We start from the raw sequence: 21943 nt of genomic DNA, 5'->3' as shown, positions 1-21943 counted from the left end.
AACCACTATGGCCAAGACCAAAGAGCTGTCAAAGGAGACCAGAGACAAAATTGTAGACCTGCATCAGGTTGGGAGACTGAATCTGCTAATAGGTAAGCAGCTGGTGGTTGGAAATCAGTTGTGGTTGATGGAACGTTTTTGTGAGTATGAATGGGCGAAAATGCATACAAGGGCCCAGTTTGTGAATATCCTCGATCTTGAAGGCTGCAAGCAAGCTCACGCATGTCGAGAGTGATTCATTGCAGGAGAGAAACTGGTTTGATGGGCAAAGAGAGCCAAACACAAGCACCATAGACTGCAGAGCGCTGTTAAGAAGCTGGGAGCCAGAATGGTAACAAGCGACACATCGTGGACGACACACTCCACGCCATGTTGCAGGCTACAAGAAACCTGGGCATATTATTCAGCCCTGGTGCGCTGGTAAGTTTCTACATTGATCCAGCTCGTTGTCGGATTGGGTCGAGGGCCACTTGGTGTTGATTCAGTCATGGGGTCTAGCATTCATAAAGCCATTTGAGGTGTAAAGCCAGACAGAGCGACAGCTTGTGTGGCTCAAACTTAACCCGCGTGTGGACACGCGAGCAGAGGAATGCAAGCTTGGCACAAGCGCAAACAAGCATGTGTGAGTGTGCTACTTGTGAAAGTGCAGTGTGGTGAAAGCTATGTCGAGTGTTTGGGGTCTGACGTTGTGTCTGACCAACAGGTGCCTTTGTACATGCACACACTGCTATGATTCACGCGAAAGACGAGATATGACATTGGGCCTGTTTGTGTGTATTGTTGAAGTGAAAACCATGCCAAGACAGGCAAGAAAAAGCTGTGGGTCTTTCAGATGACCAATTGTCACCAACATTCATTGCTCTGCCAGGGGCAAAACTCAGGTGTGTTCGTTCATCAGAAAGCACATTTGTCAAGTCTCAGGAGTCGGCCCCTAGTGCGAAATGCTCCAAAGAGACCTTTTCCTCCCTTTGCGAAAAATCTTTTGCCGAATTAACCCCAATCCGTGTTGGCCCGCTGCACATGCTCCCCACTAAAGCACGATTAGCACATTTTAACACAGGCAACTGCACTGGAGTAATGTCTATATAATTCCACCATGACATGTGTGAAATCCTTTGTGAAAGACATTACAGAAAACGATTTATTGAATGCAAAAGAGTAGAATACACAAAGTATTTGGAGAAGTTTTGTTATTGACCAAATCTTGCTTTTATCCTCAATCATTTGCAAAAAAAATTTTTCAAATCACTTCAAGTGAGTTTATGATTCTTTCTTCTTATTCTGAAGTTTCATAGTTGAGGTTACTACCATACTTGATACAAAATGAACAGATCTCCTCTACTTTTTAATTGCCATAGCGAAATTGCACAATCATTTTGGAAACTGGAAGTCTTTTTTTTATAAGCCCTAAGTCTGGTCCCCTTCTCAGTCTCCAAAGTATTGTGTTAAAATAAAGGTTAAGTGCTGAGTGCAATATGATTTGTGTAAAGGGCACATACACTGGCAGATCCAAGGTCATCATGTCATGTTTTTTGTATGCAAATGTTTCGGTGTTGCTGCCAGTCAGTTCCTTGTTCTGATGATGAACCGGTGTCTTACTAAGCAAGACAGCCATGGTAAATTATTGGAAGAGGATATCTGTGCATCGGCAAACCTTCAACACAGCTTTATGTTGAAGGAATTCTTGTACAGCTTTAACTACAGCGACTATGAAAAATGCAGTTGAATGTGAATCGATGGCTATGATAATCATTGCGATCAATAAACATTGCCTGCTGCACGAATAAAAAAAGGACAGAAAATGATTGGCAGGAGAGTAAGATGCTACCTCCTGTGACTTCCACTGCTTTACGGCCGAAACCAGTGTTTACCTTGTTTCTTATTTAATTTCCAAACACTGGTGCAGAGTTTCCTGGAACACCCCTGAGATAGTTTTGCCTTGTTTGACTTTAACGCAGGTAAAATTCTTCTGTTTTGATCTGGGTTTTAAACTGTCCTGTTTGAAGCTGGTTAGGGCAGATGTCAACTGGAAACACTATTTCAGGTTAATGAAACTCTGTTGGCAATGTCTGCTGCTATAAATGCCTTATGTGAAAACGTGAGAGAAAATGCTTTATATTATGTTTGCTTTATTTATTATGTAACTTATTCATGTAAAAGATATCAACCACTGTCCAAAATTGAATTGAAAAGCAATAAGAAAATTAAAGTCTTAATAGATTTTCTATTTTGTTGCTCTTTGTTTGTTTTTTTTAAAAATTTTATTTCCATTGCTGTAACATGAAACAATTAAAGGATAAAAACATGGTTTGTTTCATGATAAAGAATGACTGATATATTTACCAGGAAACTTACTTTCCCAAATTATGTCTGATGTAAATTTCCACTCTGTGGGACGAATAAATGTATTCGGATTCTGATCAAAGATTGACATCAAAAAGTAACATTAAAAAGTGTGTGCAGCCATGGGCCTCTTAAACATCCATGAAGCAGTCCCAACATCTACATAGCTTGATGGGTAATCTTCCCAATGACACAGTATTGTACTGTATACGAAACAGTAATGTAGCTATACATCACAAGGTAAAATACCACCAAATAAAGCTCTTAAATATAATACAAAATGTTCATGTTAAAACTTACATCACACCAAATCATATTATGTATCAACACTAGATCTACTATAAAGGTTGTCCCAGACAGTAAAGGCTACAGATTACATTTGTGAAAGGAAAAGGTGGTTCAACTTAGTTTATATGTGTTGATCATCCACTTGATTCAACACATAGTTATGTAGATTTGTTCATTTTTAACAGGGGCATTGGAGTTCAAATTTACACAACCCAGTTAAATAAAGGATCAAAAAGTCAGATTAGACAAACATGTTAAGGTAAACAACCCCATGCCCCTGCCCTCCCCAAATATATAGGATGTAAAAGGGGGAAGGCAGTTACATTTTTAAAACAATTTTTCAATCCACCCTCTTGAAATGTCCTGAGGCCAAATTTGAGGTCTTCACTTCTAGCTTGGAGCAAGGTTAGCGCTGGAGCTCCCCCCAAAGGTCCCCTTTAGACATGTCTTTTAATTAAAACATATATATACATTATTCTATGTCAGACGTTTTATTTACGCTTAGCCAACTATATCATTTCACAATACAATATAAATAATTGTAGTAATTTCGTTTTTAAAACCGACCTGAGTTGACCCCGCCATACGTCAGAGAGAGAGAGAGAGAGAGAGAGAGAGAGAGAGAGAGAGAGAGAGAGAGAGAGAGAGAGAGAGAGAGAGAGAGAGAGAGAGAGAGAGAGAGAGAGAGAGAGAGAGGCCATGAATTAGCTAGCTAAACATCACGTTACCATTGAGGTCCAAATAAAGTGTGGGCGCTGTGGCTATCTTACGTGTACAGTGATTTGTTCGTAGATAAAGTGAGGATGGAAGATCACCGATGCATGAATGGATAAAGGGACGATGAACTGTCTGTCTGCTGAACTTTACCTGGCGTTGCAACAAACTGCGGGACGCACCTGTGTTTTTAAGGCCACACCACCACGCGTTGCTGGACTTATCCAAGCTGTTGTTTACGTCTTCAGCATTGCATGTTTCATCAGCTGCATACAAACATTAGTTATTCGTGAATACATCGGCTAAAGATACCTGCAAATCAGCTGCCTGGCTCTGCTGGCAATCAGCTCCATGAATCTTAAGAAGTGGACATTGAGGCTGTGGCGGTCTTCATGTAACAGGTGAGTAGATATTTCTTTACATTTACTATTATATGTCAAATAAGGATTTAGGAATTATTGTTTGGAAAGTTTGTGTTTTTTTTGTGATCGGGATTATGTGTGCAAGCTTGTGTGCTTTATGTTATATTTGACCACTGGTAATAATAATGAGCATTGACCCGGTTTTGCAGGTTTTCAATCGTATTGGTATTTGAGGCTTTCTGCTGGATAACATGTAATGTAGTTTGTTATGGTTTTAATGTTGTGAGCTTAATGTATAATTGAGTGTTTTATAACGCAATAGGAAACCATTTGAGTGACTTAACACTTTATAAAAACTTAGTTTTGTAATGGCTGCATAGTTTTGTGTTGTTGTAGTGCTGTCTGTCAGTGTGGTGTAAATAAAGTCTCCAGATAATTCACTGAAGCATGCTCATAATCAAATGGAACTGAGAAGAAAAAACACCACACCTTATTTTAATGGTAGTAAAAGGTGCATTTTGATAACAACACACATTATCATTGTCATTATTTATTCTTGTACCCATACCAAATTGCTTGGAAATCCATTTAATAGTTGTGACATTTAACTCAAAACCTGAATTAACATTCTCGAAGTTGCTTTTATTTATTTTGGTCTCTTTGTTTATTGTTATTCACAAACACTAAAACAAATCTAGGAAAAGTATGGGAAACTTAGTTGGCAATAAACCAGATTCTAAATCTGATCAGATTTTCATAAAGGTAAAGTCGGGGGATACCAAAGTCGGTTTGATTCACTGCTTGGCCTCTCTGTACATCATTGAATGCCAATCGATCCAGCAGTTGTTGAGATTTGTCTTTCTCGACAGTGGCAATGCAACTGAAGGATCTACATAGTCATCAATAGAGCCATGGATAAAGAGTAGTTCATATGGCCTTAAGCTTCTAAATAATGTAGCTGTTTTTCTCACTTGTTTTGTAGCTGATATATTTTATAATCCGTGTTTTGCATTTCACAATATTTTCCGGCAAACTGCCTTTACTGTACACTGCACCTACTAATGAATATTGAAACTTGGCTTAATGGATCCTCATGCATCAGATGGATGAGTCAGGATGTTTTCCCCTCTGATGTCTTGCCAAACAACTCACTCTGAAATGCACGAAGATGCCTTAAGGAAGTCTCCTTTTTTTCATCAGGCTTCATAGTCTTCTTCAGTGGTTAAGACGCTGTTGTTGCAAATGAGCTTTCCCCTATAAAAGCAGGTGGGTTGGTTGATTAATTGATTGATTGATCACAGACCAAGATGTGTTGTGATCCTTCTATATTCTAATCAAAGACAGGGATATAAAGAAACAGACACATCTTTAGACTTGCGTACTGCTCAGAGAGATCTAAACCAGCCTGTCTGTTGGTTGTACAGTGAGCTAAAGCTGCGTATGTTGACAAGTTTAACCCTACCGTACCTGTCTAGAGACTAGGCACAAAGGGAAGGAATAAGATGAGACAATCTACTCTCTTTGACTCATTCACCCAGAGGTGAGAGTGTGTTTTCACAAGGGTAATACTCCAAAGCTGTGACCAGGTTGTAATGAGGGATTCTCTGTAATGGCCCCTCTAGCCGTTCCACATCACTTCCTCTCCCTTTGCAATAACCGCTTCCTGCGCGATTTCATGGGAATTAAAGGGAGAAAGGTGTGTTTCATATGTAAAGCAGGTAGCTCTTGCTGAGACGTGAGATGGTTTGTGTGGATTCCCTCTCTCCCCCCATCTCTCTCTCTCTACTTTGCTCTCTTGGGTTGGGGTTGGAGTGGGGGCGCAGTGGTTGTGGGGCTGGTTGAGGTAAGCTTTGATCACTGGCAGAAGGTCGCTATGGTTCGATTTCTGTGGCGCTCCTCCGAGAGGTTTTCTCTGCAATTATAAACCATGTGAGAGAAGGCAGAGGGATGTTAATTTCTCTGCAGCTACTGTATCCCATGTGTCAGTTAGCCAACAGCGAACATGAATCACGCGTTTACAGTATGAGGCAGAAAAAAGGCATTTAGTAAACCACAGCAACAACTACATGGAATGTAAAATCAATTTTATAATCTCTTTACTATGTGAGCTGTATGGTTATAAGAGACTCAATAAAGTCTACAAGAGCATAAGGCCCTGAACCTTTGCTGGCTCCCCAGCCGCAGCCACACACATACTGTTTACTTGGCCGCTTTAAAGCATGTAGGGAAACCACAATAAATATGAGCTAGTAAACATTTTTATACCAGATCTTCCATCTCGAAGTCAAACACATTTTTGAATTGGTTTTTGGTTATTTGCCTAAAACAAGGCCTGCCATTCACACCGATGCCAAGCCTAAGAGATTTCTACATTTTGTTCTATAGACTTGTTAATACCCCATTGTTTAATTGTTGAGCTTTTACGTATCAAGGGAATTAAAAGTCATCACACCAAACACTATTCAGACTTAGCTAAGGATTGGTGACGTTAAACTCAAAAATGCAAACGTGATATAGTTCAATTATAGCCTAACGTTATCTTTTTACTTCTGGAGAATGCATTTACAAATAGGGTGTTGTAAATCTTATATTGACCATCGGACTGCTTCTACAAGTCTGTGAAAGAAAATAAAACAACATATAAATGCATAATTTCCTCTTGAGACACAAAACATGAAGATTAATTGAAACCACTACAGAAATGTTTTCTGCTGCGGAAACTGGTGAATTATTACTGCTGTTCTGCCTCAAGGAGGAGGCATTTGAAAAATTAAAATGTTCTCTCTTGTTTTTCTCTCGTCCATTAGAAGGTAGAGTGATTTGTATAATTTGTGTTTTATAAAGGAGAAATAATTGAGAGAAGATAGGGGTTGATTCATGATGACAAACTGCTTCTGTAAAGAGACTGTTGTTGAAGAATGATTAATTATTCTTCTGATGTGTAGAATAACTAATTTCCTTGTAGTTCTCTTTTCAACTGTAACGGGTTCATTTACTCCTCCTCATGAAATCTGTTATCTGACAATGCACGCGACCAATTTGGAAGTTGCCCTTCAGCATTGCTAATCATGAAATTACGGGTGTCGGAATTTTACCTCCTGACTGCAGTCTGACTCAAAACCATGTTTCTGTGCTAAAATCTTGCTAAAGGGACATCCGAAGACTGTTTTAAACAACATGGCAGGGTGCAGCTTATCCTGTGAAGGAAGGATGCCCTGAAACTGTTTAAAGTAGCCTGTGTCTGTGTCTGTAACTAGAGGCTTCTGCAGCTTTCCAGCGCTACCACACATCAAGCTGCAGAGCTGGTTAAGCTGAGCGGAGCTGCTGCTCATCTTTGCTTACAACTGTGTGAGATGGGGAAGGCTAATTGGACTAATTAGCACAAAAACAAGGCTTGGCTGAACAGTGTTTCTGTACCACAGATGTTTTGCCTCTTTATAGTTTGGGCAAAAAAGAACGCAGGGAGAAAAGAGACTCATTTCAAGGCTAACCCATTGTGGCATTATTAGGCTCTGTGCAGTCACAAAACAGGCGGCTGGACATGTTTCTGATGTGCTGATGCTTCACTGACATTTGCCACAATTGCGGGAGCCCTAACTTCTCCAACCTAGCTTCTTGACAGTCAGTAATTGAGGTGCCTCTCCCTGTGGGACAAAAGCTTAACCAACTTTACACTTTTCTTATCTGAGCTCTATTTTTTTCTGTTAGTGTTACCTTAAAAATTGTTTGAAGTTTCCAACTGTAATCCCAAGACTGCATGAAGACTTCATGAAGGCATCATAAAGACTTCATGAAGACTAGCGCTCTACCTCAATATTGATACATAAAGTGAAGTTCCTGAAAATGCAGCATGTAATGATATGAATTCTATGTTTTTATTTCTACATACAGTATATATGTGAAGGGTATTCTCTACGCTCTCTGATACATTAAATCAGTCAGTGTTTTGCTAAACTCTGGTCACGATTTTCTGAGGAACATGGGGCAGATTTTGTGCTTTGTTTTCAACACGTACTGCTACAGGACCTCATATTATCAGCCCAAAATGACTCCAGTGTGCAGTGCACTCATTTCCTTAAGTACCAACAAAAAAATTAACCCAGAGGGTTTTTTGGTAAGCATCCCTATCTTAAAAATCTTACTAGCAGGCTGTAGGCGTAGCGTGGGATAAATATAGACAGTGTTTTCCATTATAGTGGTTTATTAAAATATAAAAGACTAAAAAGCTCTCTTGGATTTCTTGAATATTTTGATAAGAAATGTATCCTGAAATTATTCTTTTTAGGACATTGCCCCAATGACAACCAATAGTAAAGCATAGTTGCATGTTATTTAGAATGTGAATGCTTTAACATTGTCCATCAACATTGATGTTTCAGCACCAAGCATCATTCTTGTAACGTACAGTCCAACTAGATTTCTGTACTTCCTGCAATACGCAGATCAAGTGCAACCACTTGATCCATGCAGCAACGATGGTACCAGGTCTCTGTAAGATGTAGGCAAAACAGTCGGAATATTTGATGGGGATCGTCTCAAAGTCTGCATTAAATCCGCTCACTGAACTTCCTTCTCCTATGTGGATGAACATCATTTCTATCATAGGCTACATGTACTCCAGTAATATAGCCAAACAAAAACAACAGATATCCAGCTGATTTTTTTGGCAGCTTCTGGCAGTTCCTTCGCTTTTTCTTAAAAGGTACTACTACTCTAGCTATTTAGTATGGAATCTTTATATTACATCAGATAATGTAAGACGCTTCCTCCTAGAATGGGAGTTAATAAACTCAAACAACAGCAGGGAAACTCAGCAGTCTGTGTCAGCATGGTGAGAGCACAGGCTATTATTGCAAGGTAATGTTGAAAAGTTTGCAGCCTTTAATTAAACTTTACTCAAAGGCAATTAAGCAACATTTTGTAACAGAGTTTGGGTTATTAACACTTTTTTCACGTACCTTATAACCTTTCTCGTTAAGTCCCAATGCACAATGTCTTGGTATGAACAGAAATCTAAAGCATGTCAGGGCTACTGCGTGTTGTCACGGTTGCCAAGCTACGATTGGACAATTCCTGTATGGTGGCGGTGTTTAGGGAGTAGCAAATTGTGTCAATAAGCTGAAAGGTCAATGGGTGGAGGGGCCAGGGAAAGAACATCACCACAATTATTCCCATACTGTATCGTTTGTGTACATCCCAAGACTCTGTGTTCGGAGACCATCATCTCTCACAGAAGCTAATCTTAAACTGCCATCCAACAAGGTACCGTTACAACTTGCACTGTTTTGTGATTTGAAATACTTTTCAAGTCATGGGCAAAGTCCTATATTCATTTTAAACCTGTGAGAAAGAAGGTCAAAGAGCAAAATTACAGAAGGATGAGAGATTCAGTTTTTTAACTGAACCATTTGTAATAATTTCACAAATATATACGGGCATTTCTTTTTTGCAATTCATTCTTGCACAAATTACAACTTTAGTAGTAAAAAGGTGATTCTACCTTTTATTTCAGTGTTGAAGTTCTTCTTGTCAAGTTACTCTGCATAACAAGGATGTTAATTTTAGAAACCTGACCGTGAGTGTCAAATTGCAATCCAAATTTAATAATGCAGGATTTTTTATTTAGTCTTTCATAATAAAGGGCAGAGAAGCAACAAAAATCATCAAAAATCACATGAAGGAGCGTTCAGACCGAACTTTCCCTTTGAGGTGTATTGTGTGTCTCCACTGTGGAGCTGCTGGCAATTTCCTTCCAATTGGGGCATGCTTGGTGTTGCTGTTATGGTATGACGCGGTAAGATTGCAATTATAACAATATTTAGTCATGTTAAAATTATACCTGTATTTTCATAAACAACAATATGTCCCGTCCCTGCTGCGAGGAGCTGGATGTTATCGTTGTGTACAGGACATTTAAAGAAGTGTGAAAGTACTTGCTCCAATTCCTCATGAAAATCTAAGTAACAATGATACCTTCATGGTTTTATTGGCAGATTTTTATTTCGCTATTCAACAAAAAATAAGATCATATTGTGCTATGTCTTGTCTCTCTATTTGTTATTCTGTTTAGGAAAGTCTTGAAAGGTGCAGTATTGTTTTGACAGTCTTGAGAGGTTTTCTGTTTTGCACACATCACATTTTAGACATTATGGGCAAATTAGAAATGTTCCCTTTTTTTTAAGTTGATGAATATGACAGAACATAAAGGAAACACAACTTAACCTTTCAAAACAGTCAACTGATAAAACATAGAGTCTCCAAACAGGACAAGAATTGAAATTTCACAGGACAGGATATTGTACCGGACACAACATAAAGCGGTCTGATCCCAGCTGTGCACTTTCCTCAACTGCCTGCACCTGGACTGTACATTCCTCCTCTTGAGAGTTATTGTCTTGTGAGGCAATATTACAGCCAAATCAGATAAAACAAAGCCTGTGCCACAAGCATTCTTGTTTGTGTTTCAGTGGAGTGTATTTATGCGTGTGTATTTGTGCCTGCAGAGGACACAGCTGAGTTGCTGCACAGGATATGCACCAGAGTACACTGCTCACTGCTCCTTTTTCTGCTCCCCGCTGGGTGTTTTCTGTACTTTTTAGTAACGACTCATGTTTGAGCCCGAGTGTCAATGACAGCCCACCTACCACACTCAGCGTCTGCACAGCTGCAGCATTATACAACCTTGCCTCCAGCTGATAGCATTGTAATAATGAAAAATAGATGCTCGTGTGTGTGTGTGTGTGTGTGTGTGTGTGTGTGTGTGTGTGTGTGTGTGTGTGTGTGTGTGTGTGTGTGTGTGTGTGTGTGTGTGTGTGTGTGTGTGTGTGTGTGTGTGTGTGTGTGTGTGTGTGTGTGTGTGTGTGTGTGTGTGTGTGTGTGTGTGTGTGTGTGTGTGTGTGTGTGTGTGTGTGTGTGTGTGTGTGTGTGTGTGTGTGTGTGTGTGCACACGAGTGATACCTACTCAATTAGCTTGTAGGTGTGTTCACCCTGCGGCCATGTTCCTGCCATGTTAATGAGGATAAGGGCTTGCATCTCTCCAAGGTCATACACACTGTAGGAATACTGTAGGGATTAACTACATCCTGCATTCCTATTCCATATGCTGTGAACATGATCATGGGCTCACACAGATTTGACTGACCTCGGTACATTTGTGAGTTCTGTCAGTGCAAACATGTATACATGTATGCCATAATCAATGTGCAGGCTCAAGGTGTGCCGATCCTTCCAAGTCATATCCTCAGCAGTACTCTTAAAGGAATATTTAGAAGATACTTTGGAAAATGTGTTTTTTATTGCTTTCTTGTAAAGAGTTGGATGAGAGGATCGATACCACACACATGTCTGTACTTTAACTCTAAGGCTAAAGATTGCAACAGTTAGCTTAGCTTATTTTAGCACAGAGTTGGAACCTGAGAAAACTGCTAACCTGGCTCTGTACAAAAGATAACCTACAGAAAAACACAATGTATGTTATTTATTTAATTTGCCCTGTCAAACCACACATTGTCATTTCAAACTTGAAACAACAAGATGTAGGTTGTAAATTAGGTTAACCGTTTCCAGCTGTTTCCCGATGTTGTGCTAAACTAAAAGGTGATGTTTGTAGCTTGTTATTAACTGTATTATTGATCCTCTCTCGTATTTCCCAAATACCCCCTTTTACACCACAATACATGGCCATGCAGAAACATTCATACGACATTGTTACTATACAGCATTTGCTTGCCAATTCGGTGTTAGTGCAGAAATACCCTGGCATGGCTCTTTCTGTTGCACAGTTGTGTCGCTGATCTATGGCTGCCTCTTTAAACCCTCCAGAATGCTTCCAGGGAGAGATTGCCATGCTTGAGCTAATCTCAGAACCCAGAACCAAATCTTGCTCTGTGGCAAGCTACTGGTTGTCTGTCAGGAGAGATTCTGCTCCCTCTACCTTAACAACCAAGCCAACCAAGCATGACCACCTCTCCTTCAATGGACGACCCATATATGCCAACACTCTCCTCGTGACCGTCTTCGTCTTTCAGTCTATTCGAAAACTCTCTAATCCAAATTGATAGGGGGGATGAGGGATGCAACACAAATCATAAATTGGGGGGCTCAAAACCTATTCCAGCTTTTGAATTGTTTTCCACTAAGCTCCCTCAGTTTCTTGTGAGTGTATTTGGAGCAGAGGCTGCTCGACGGGGCAAAGCGTCCAGTGGTTTCTCTGCTGTCAAAGTTGTATTGTGGGTTTGGTCTCTGACCGATTGCTGTCTCTCTACAGGTACAACAGACTGCACACAAGGATGTTTTAGGGATTTGTTGCATACCTTGAGGACACTTTGGCGGAACAAGCTCCATGTAGTAGCTACAATCTCCGTTTTACGGTTGGAGAGTGTGACAAGCTGAGGAGTAAGTACTTAATACATTTGTTAGGGAGCTGTTCTGCTTTAAATTAGCCTGTTAAAAGGAGGTGAGAAGGATTGATGGAAGCGAGGTAACCAATGGACAGCTTGTCCTCTCCCACGAATGAATCCAGTTCCTACAAGCTTAAGAATCATGTTGTATGTAGATGGAACAAGAAATGTAGTCCATACATCGTCTTATGTGTTCATATAACTAACAAAAAAAAAAAGATAACCAAGATCAAGCAGATATTGAGTTTCTGGCTTTTGGTGCATTCATTCATTGGTATCCAGTCAGCAGTCTGCAGGAGAGGGAGGACTGCATGCAGAGACATTATATGGGCAGCATTATTCCTCAACACTGGATAACAGAGCCTATTTCACAGAAGCAGATCTTAGGTAGTGAGTAACAGGCCCTGCAGAGGTGCAGATTGTGTGAACTGAAGGCTTTGACGCATCCCTTCCCCCCCAAGTCTCTCCACATGCTCACATGATGCACACGCTGCCCACTGCCCTTCGATACTAGAGCATTTATTTTTCTGTCCGTCCCACACGACTTGAGCATGGCTCACTTTTTCTCGCCTCCCTCCTTTAGCCCTATCATCAGTGTAAAATACCTCACCCCTGCAGACAGAGACAGATGGAGAAAGCAGCACCAGCCCCCTGCTCAGCTCCAATGATTTATGCCACGGCAGCAGAGACCCACATGAACACAGATATACACACACACACACACACACACACACACACACACACACACACACACACACACACACACACTCATGCACACATACACCTATGCAACCATGCATACAGTATGCATTCAATCATACATCAGCGATGAGATTGCATGCATAAATACGCTAAAACTCGCTGGTGACACAGAGCTGGATGCATGACAGCACCTGTCTTGTGTTAATGTTAAATGCCAGAGCTCCAGGGCTTTTTAAAAGGACATGTGCATCTTTAAAGCAGTGGCAACAGACTCTGACATCATTTGTCCCTTTCCATGACAGTTAAAGAGGAACAGGCTGCGGGCATATTCTTCCTCCTTATTCCACCTGACTGAGGTGTCAGACCTGAAAAAGCTGTGTTATACTCAGCTGCAACACTTGGCTACAAAGCTACCAGAGTGATTTTTTTTATGGGTTAACAATGAGCATAAAGCACTGCTGCAGAGACTGAAAGGAACTGTCAGTAGACCTGTTAGTGTGTCCATGGTTTTGTGTTTGTTTATGTTGCGTTGTTGTCTTGAGCGGTTAGGGTGTTGCAACAAGGACACGCTTGATGTACATGAGGCTACGATTTGCGAGTAAGGTCATTGTACACGCTGTCCTCCTAATCACTCTCCCCTCTAACCACACAGACACACACAGCCACCTTTTTTAATATTAATTCTGTTGTGTCGAAGAAGGGAGGATGGGGTGCAGAGATGGGAGGGGGGCAGGAAAGGGGACAGAGGATGGAGAGAAGCAGTCAGATGGCAGACAGGTAGAAAAGAGGAGAAGAAGGCTGATGGAGGAGTGGAGGGATGGAGGGATGAAGATGGAAAAGAAGAGAAAATAAGGGAGGTAGAGCCGTGGTGGAGGGGAAATCGTTTATCCTGCAGCCCAGGTAAGGGTGACCTGTTTGTCTCTGTCGGCCTCTGTTACTCCCCTGATGTCTCTATAATAGGCCTGTAAGGCAGAGAGACACGACAGCACAAAGCAGCGGCCCACAGTAACAGAGGCTCACAGGCGCGCTTAAGCTCCATCCCCCCCCTGTTACTTTGGGTAATTCCCAGAAATGTCAGCTAATGAATTTAATGGTACCATTTGTTATTCCCAATGACTTGATTTAAACGAATGCAGCTTAAAGAAGAAAAAAAGGACGCTGTATTCAGTTCTCTTGCCTAAAGAAGCAAACATTCCAGGGAAGTGTTTGGAGCTCATACCTGCATTACTGAGTCTGTATGCCGGATTTTGTCTAAACCGGGTAACAAGGGCGTTGCACCCTATAGCAAAATGCCAATTTTCCCCGTAAAATGTTAAAGTGATGCCAGAAAATAATATTTCTGTTAGTCAAAAACTGCATAATTACTCCAAAAATATGAAAATCCTATCAAATAGACCTTCATACGTCATAGACAGCTTTGTTTATACGTAGCTCCGTGGTCGCGTCATTGTGAAGTCTGTGGTGCCATTGAGTATACGGGCGTCATGTTCTCGCCACAGTATTGCCCTCATACTATATCTTTCTAGAAAAAACCCAGGTATGTAGTCAGAGAAGTATTTCTTTTTCAGACATGCTTGCATCATGGCTTTATGGAAAGTAATGTCTGTCTCTGGACGGTTGGTCTGTACAGACATTTATTGAGGATGAATTTGACACACTTTGGTGATCCCCTGCCTTTTCTTTTAACTCCATCATAAGTGTGATATTCATAGTTTTGAGTGAAAGGTTGGGTGAAAGGCTTTAGGCCTAGTTTGTTGACCATTACCAGGTCCTAATATCAATGTTTCTTATACTTTGATTAATTAACAATACCTGCACAACTAATGACAATTCCATCAGTCTTAGCATTACTTTTTGCTCCATGTTAATAAATCGCAAGTATTAGCGTGCAGACAAAATTAAGATGGTGGACACCTGCTAAACTTCAGCATTTTAACATGAGTTAGTCCAAAGTAGAGCTGCACCTTAATGCCGCCTCAGTGAATCAGCCTTTTTTTAATATGAAAAGAATAGCTTTTCCTAGATGTTCAATTTTAACTGACAGTTCAACACACAGGGAAATTCATTGTAGAGTAAATGTGTCAACACTCCATGACAAACAAACTATTGCAATCCACTGAACCACACAGATTGATGACTTATAATATTGTATTCATGGGAGTATATTTCCTTAAGGAGGTGGCTATAGATCTAGCTGGAACTTAAACAAAATAAGCAAGTGTCTCTTTGATTTGTCTCTCAGCTCACTTCCTCCTTCTGTTTTTCATTCCACTCCCCGTCCTGTCTTCACGATGCACAAATGACAGCCTGTCTTTGCTTGCTATGAAATCACCTCAGTGAAGATCTATTTCATTACTTTGATTTGAAAATAAAACAGTGCGATGGCAAAGTTTTAAATGAGTGCGGATGAGAGGGAGAGAAAGACGAGGGTGTGAAGAAAAAGAGACGAGAGGAAAGCTTGGCCTAGAGCTATGGAAAGTTGTAATAGATGTTATGCGAGCAGCAGGAGGATAAAAAGCATGTAGGCGTTTATATGGAATTAAGACTTGGGTAGTCATTACCATATTGTCTATGACTTCTTAGTTTTTCAGTGGATTTCAATGGTTTTTCTCAAATGACTTTCCCAAATAATACACAGGGATACAGCAACACAATTAAAACAGGGTGTGCACCTTATAAAGAATATTAGAAAAGCTTTACTTTCACTCAAGAACAGCACAGAAGGATGTTGTGGGAATACAAGGCTTTCTGTTTCCAATTGACATACACATTTGTAAAGCCACTGCTGCCAAACTCTTCACTAGACCTTATTTTGTATAATTCTTTCATTTACAAAACTATAAAAGGGGGGAATCATACAATTATATTACAGAATACATGATAAACAAACAAGACTAAGAGAGGGATGCTTTTACTGTAAAAGGAAACGCCCCCAAAAAAAACCCGCCAAAGTTAGGAGAAGGGTCCCAACAAAGAAAATACACTCTCTGCTAACAGGCCTGGGTATTCAATGAGCAATGCAAAGTAAAAAAACAGATTCTACAAAACTGCAAACTGCATTCTTTGACTTGTCCTAGTATAAAAGTGACAAGTGAGCCATGAGAAGTGAAAGGATACTTTTGTTCCAGTGTGCAAATAGCACCTTACTGTCATCCTGAACTATCACCAATCTCGTCTGTCTGTCTGTCTGTCTGTCTGTCTGTCTGTCTGTCTGTCTGTCTGTCTGTCTGTCTGTCTGTCTGTCTGTCTGTCTGTCTGTCTGTCTGTCTGTCTGTCTGTCTGTCTGTCTGTCTGTCATTTATTGGTAGTGTGCTACCTATGCACACTGTAGATGTTTTATGCAGTGATTCCAAACCAGGCGCCCAGGACCCCTTTTGAGTGTCGATACAGCTTTGTGAGGCGTTACAAGACCTTGATTTCCAAGGGTTGTAAGACAACACAGAGTTTGGCCTTTATCTCCAGGACTTCATTTAATCTGTTAAGAAATCTAAATTAAATTCATATCTAAAGTTTGGATAATCATTTAAGATTTTTTTCTCACAAACGGGTGCAGTGTGATTTGACTGTGACTACAAGCTGCTATATCCACAGAGCTTTCCCTCGCTGATAAACATGTACTCCAGGATTGCTATGGGATGGAACTAACAACTGTGTCATGGCAGGTGTATTGCTCAGGACCCGAGGGAGTGCAGCTTTGAGTGTGAAGTTGTTTCAATGGGTGTTTCTTGAGCAAGATGCGAGCAGCAATGCCTGAGGCAAAGCAATCAGCCGTTCTGAACAGGGACGTTTTGAACAGGTACTTCACTTGTGAGGTAAACTGAAGAAGTCTTAAGTGTTAGAAATGAGATAAAACTGGTTGCCAATCAAATTCCTTTTTAATCCCCACCCTATATGCGGTCCCTTAAGACAGTTTAGAACAATACAAGGCATCGTTCCTGCAGCTTATAAAGCGTCTTTTGTTTAACACTAATATAGGACTTTCTCCTTACTGCTGAAGCATCTCTTGTTTTACAGTAATCTTATCTAGCTTCTTTACAACAACGCGGCACATTGTTCTTTCAGCTTATAAAGTGTTTCCTGCTATTTGTTCTATGTCATTCTCTTGAGCTTGTACGCAAATAAATGCTGCTGTTTGTATTATACATCCTGGAGGGGGACGTAATGTAGATCAATAAAACAGCATTGTATTCTAATATGTTCCACTCACCATCCTTATCCATCCTCTCCTATTAGCAAACATATTGCATGCTGGCTGCGATGGCTGTTATGTAATTAATAGTCATGGTGGGGCAATTAAAATCGGGAGGCTTTATGGGCTTGCTGATTAAGATATTTAAAGCATGAAGTACCCAAGGCTTCTTATTTTTGTGCAAGTTTCTGCGTATCTTGTTGTTTATACTCATTTTCTTTTTGCCTCCTCTAGCAAATGTGTGTTTGTGTGGAAAATGAGCGCTGCCTTTGTGTTTGTGTGAGATTTGAGAGTGCGTACAAGACAAGGAACAGTTTCAACACTTATCCCTGACTTTTCCTTTACCCGCATTAAATTAATTACTGCCAAGAATAGCAGGCCTGGGATCAGCTGCTCAGGAAATGAAAACACATCAGTGTAAATGCGAAGCCAGTCAACTCTGGGAGTGTTGTTGTACACACGCTGAGACCCTGTACCGCCATCCATTTGCAATGACAATCATTATCGCGTGAAAGCAGTGCTCTTCAACTCTATTCCAGAGGGAATGTGTGTGTTCACAGTCCCACAGTAATCCATATTCACTCTCTTAATTGGTTCAATTAGTTCTCTCAGATACTGTATGAATTTTACACTCTGCTTGTCCCCAGATAAAGTCCAGTTAACGTATTACTGGGCAGAGGTTACAAATTGGGTTCCCAGTGGTGAGGCTTAATACACAGAGGATTTTAAGTCATTTATGTGGTTGAGTGGGCTAAAAACTGTATTGCTGACACTGTAATGATGGAACACAAGCATCTTGGCCCCACCGTGTAGTCTTAAGCAAGACTTACACCCCTAAGTGGGAGTGGGAATTCACTCACAAATATCACACACGGTTAACTGCACAACGGGAGGTAAATATCCATTATTATTATTATCAGGTTTATGAACACTAAGTACTCCTTTAATGCCCCTCACACACACTCTCTCTCTCTTTCTCTTTTTCAATTAAATTTAAATACATTCAAAGAGGCTTTATTGGAATGATCTTGTTAAAACACAGTATTGCCCATGGTAGTACAGTTAAAGGAAAATAATAGACAGCCACGTAAACAATATTTGTGATTTAAATATCAAGAAAAATAAGTTGACAATTACTTGATGGATGAAAAATAATAAAAAGTATAATATTAATACTTGTACATAACAGTTTGTGTACATTTTGAGTGTGTACTTGTTCAGGGTGGATCTGTGTTTAGGGTCAGTCCCTGTCCTCGGGTAACCTGCAGCACAGCACTGTGTCTTTTGGGGCCGGACAGCACCACATATTGGTTTGTTTGTTTGTCACAGTTGGTGATGCAGTTTGGTTTTCTGCTGTATTTTATACATTAGTTGACTCTAATTGATTTGTTGTCAGACTGGTCCTTTGGCAGAGCAGAGTTAGAAAGTGAACTTGGCTTCAGGAACAGCTGAGAGAGGAGACTCTTTCTGTGATCAGCTATTGATTTTGAGGGTAACTGTATTTTTGATTTGATTAGATATGCCAATATTTGATTGCTTTTTAAACATTTGATGTGTAATAGGAATCTGCCTTTTCTTAATCTATTGAGATCTGCATATGCTGTTTATGTTTTTTTCTATGCAACCGCAAGATGCTTGTGCAGGAATCTAAATGCTTTAACTACCATTAGGGATTTATGACAGATTCAATGTTAGAATGTGGAATTTGACTCTGCATTTATTTATTTTTTAGCATAGAATTCCCTGTGTGCTTTCTATCCTAGTTCATTTTTTGCATTTCCAGGTTTGCTGAGATTTGACTATTTTAATTTACAATTTACATTTCGTCAGATCAAGGAATCTAATAAGGTTTGTGTGACAGGGTTGCTGATTTCTTTGTGAAACTCTTCTGTGCTGTTTCTGACCCGTCTGTACAATTTCTTGATAATAAACGGCTCTGTGGGTTGTGGAGGTGTGCTGTTGTTTGTCACTGTCCTTGGGGGGAAACACAGTAATTTGGCTGTGGTGAGGCAGCGGGGTCAATGTTTTAACTGTGAATGCACTGTGAGAGAGAAAGGATCTTGATCTGTTACCATGTAATCAACTGTGCTGCCAAGAGGTGAGCAAAACGTACCCAAAGAGTCTACTAATAACCTATTGTTCATTATGTACACATCCAGGCTTTCACAGAGCTGCTGGAGGTTTCTGCCTTTCTTGTTGACCTGGAGATCAGAGTTAGAACGAGGGAGGTTAGATGATTTACTTTGTCTAAATAGGGATGGTGCCTTGCTCTCTACTGTAGTACTCAGGTAAAGAGCCAGTATTCTCAGTAATTCGCCACAGAATAACACACTTCCCTGGGACTGGAAACTCGTAGATAGAGATAGAGGGAAGATTTTTTCATCACAGTATAGTGGAGCAGAGGGGGAAATGTAGACAGCCCTAACATCTATGTCTGTTTGAGGGTTAATGAACTCCTGTTTTATTTTGAGCCACGTGTGAGTGTTCATACTTTATTGGGGTAATGTAGTTGGATATTTCTTCTTTGTACCAGACAATAATTCCTCATTTATCCTTCCCCTCTTGTGACTTCAGGGAGTTTGACTGATGACAGAATGATTTCTTTATAATGTCGGGGGGTAGTACGATGCGATAATACTTTAATGGTCAGATCGAGTCTAAAATTTGACTTGCGTCACAGCAGCTCCATTTTTTTTTTTCAGTGAGTGCAAAAGCCTGAACTTCACTAGCTCTCCTGAAGGACTGGGATGTCTGGGCCTTTTTTTTTAAATGAATTCAAGGGATTCACTATTGCATCCGATCAGGGAAGAATTTAAACCCTGATTTTTTCACATGGAAACCGTTAAAGGCTTCATTTACTATTGTTAAATTCAAATATGAACAGTTTAAAAAAACAAATTGATGGTCATCTTTTCAACTGTACACTGTCACATGCACAGCAGCAGATTTTAAGCTGTGAGCAGCAGCGCTCTAGCTCAATCTGTATTTAATAATGCCATTATAGCCTGAAGTCCTGCCTGGGGTTGCGTGACATTCACACCATGGAGTAGTGGGGAAAAAAACCAGATGTTAGTGAGTATTTTAAATCCCTGCTTCAGCCTGCAGAGGCAGCGCTGAGTATGAACTTTTAGTCACAGAGCATGATTTCTAAGCATGACCAAACGTGCACCTCCAACAGGCTTGCCGTCCCCTGTTGGTGAATGGGTAACAACAGCAAGGTCCCCCACACATGCGCACAGACTCACACACACACACACACACACACACACACACACACACACACACACACACACACACACACACACACACACACACACACACACACACACACACACACACAGAACCCTTTTTATATCAATGTTGGCATGAGAAATAAGCGATTGAGTTAGTGACATGCTAAACTATGTGGCTTAATGGTCACTCTCCCTTAACGACTGAGTTAAAGATACTGCACAGCCAGGAAATGGGGACCAGATTGAAAGACACGGACATACACTTGTACATGCACGTGCACACGTCGTCAAACAAATGAGGCGGTTGCATTAGTGTCTGTCTAGTGAATAGAGAGCTTGTATTGATCTGCAGGGAGAAGCTCGTACATCAGTGTGGTTTGGCAAAACGCCATTAAGGTGGAGGAGAAATGATGTACAGACTTGCATAGATGTTTTTGTATTCTTTTGTTTACAACAATAAACTTGTTTCGGCATTTGAAAAGTATATTTTTATGTAAATCTTATATATTTTCCCTTTTCATTTTCTCATGTAGATCTCCTGTTCTCCCCCCCCACCCAGGACAGGTAAGGACACACAGTCCTCTCTCCGTCTCTTGTGTACCCATAGGTGTACAGCTCAAGGTTTCACATAAGTGTCTGTACACTCCAGTACAATGCCGGTAATGTTTGTGCAGCGGTTGCGGCTCTAGGGAGTGTCCTTCTTTACTTTACGGTGTTATTTGTGGGGTCTGAAGTGCCAACTTTGAATACCAGTATGATTCAACGGTAAAGGGTCAGGATCTATGATAATGTACCATGGGGAACATTTCCATATAATGAACACAGTACATCTTCTTAAGAGGCCCTCTTGAGGAACGCCGATGAGGACACTGATAAAGATAACGAGAGAAAGGAAGATTTGAGAGCTGGAGAATAAAGGATGAAGACAGAGAAAGGAGAAGGAAAATAGTAGACAGCCTTAATAAGAGAGAAAATGTAATGGGAGACACAAAGAAGTGAAAGAGAAAGAGGTGATGTTAATGCGGTGCAGCCAGCAGTTTGTGCTCCCTCTGCAGCACTTGTGAACACTCCTGGCTGTGTTGAGCACTTGCTCGCTCATATCAGCCACCTGCTGCTACTGTAAAAAGACACATTGAGAGAAAGAGTTTGTATGCATTTATTTATGTGTATGAGAAAAAGCCCTTGTGTTGGGAAGCTAATACAAATTGTCATGCTGGCTCTTGATTTGTATAGATAAAAGAAGCCATCATGAGCCACATAATGCGAGCTATTTAGTGCCCCATTTGAAGCAAGCTGCCAGGTCTGTCACTCACATAAACTTCCAAGTCTCTTGGTGACAAGCCTGGGCTTTTGTCATGAAGTCTTGAACAATGAAGTGATAAAACGATGACAGACATGCAAAACACGCCCAACACACAACCCCGCATCTGTCGAACATTCATTACTCTCTTCTCCATTGTTTTGCAGGGAAAAAACAAGCACAAGCTGCAGCGTCCAACCAGGCTAAACCAAGTGGCTGCCTCTTTTCATGAACACTGCTGCTGGAGTCGGTTCCACATGGCACACAAGTGTGAAATTGGTGAGTAGATTACATGCGAGTGCGATGATGTGAGAGCAGCTGGTCCATCTTTACAGTTCAATACTGATCAAATACAGCTGATAATGTGTGCAGTGAAGTCCATTTTTCACTCCATCTATGTAGATATCAGGACA

At 40.6% G+C, this 21943-nt stretch overlaps 1 long non-coding RNA gene across 1 annotated transcript; it reads left to right on the top strand.

The window, feature by feature from the left end:
• The first annotated feature begins 3359 nt into the window (after nucleotides 1-3359).
• On the top strand, nucleotides 3360-21854 carry LOC134861905 (uncharacterized). The gene is made up of 3 exons (XR_010165445.1): nucleotides 3360-3746; nucleotides 20764-20794; nucleotides 21698-21854. It is a non-coding gene; the product is annotated as an uncharacterized LOC134861905 (long non-coding RNA).
• The last annotated feature ends 89 nt before the right edge of the window (nucleotides 21855-21943 follow it).

This window comes from Eleginops maclovinus, chromosome 3 (genome assembly GCF_036324505.1).
Source record: "Eleginops maclovinus isolate JMC-PN-2008 ecotype Puerto Natales chromosome 3, JC_Emac_rtc_rv5, whole genome shotgun sequence".
NCBI lineage: Eukaryota > Metazoa > Chordata > Actinopteri > Perciformes > Eleginopidae > Eleginops > Eleginops maclovinus.
Note: the sequence above shows the minus strand (reverse complement) of the source record. Positions and strands in the feature narration are given on the sequence as shown.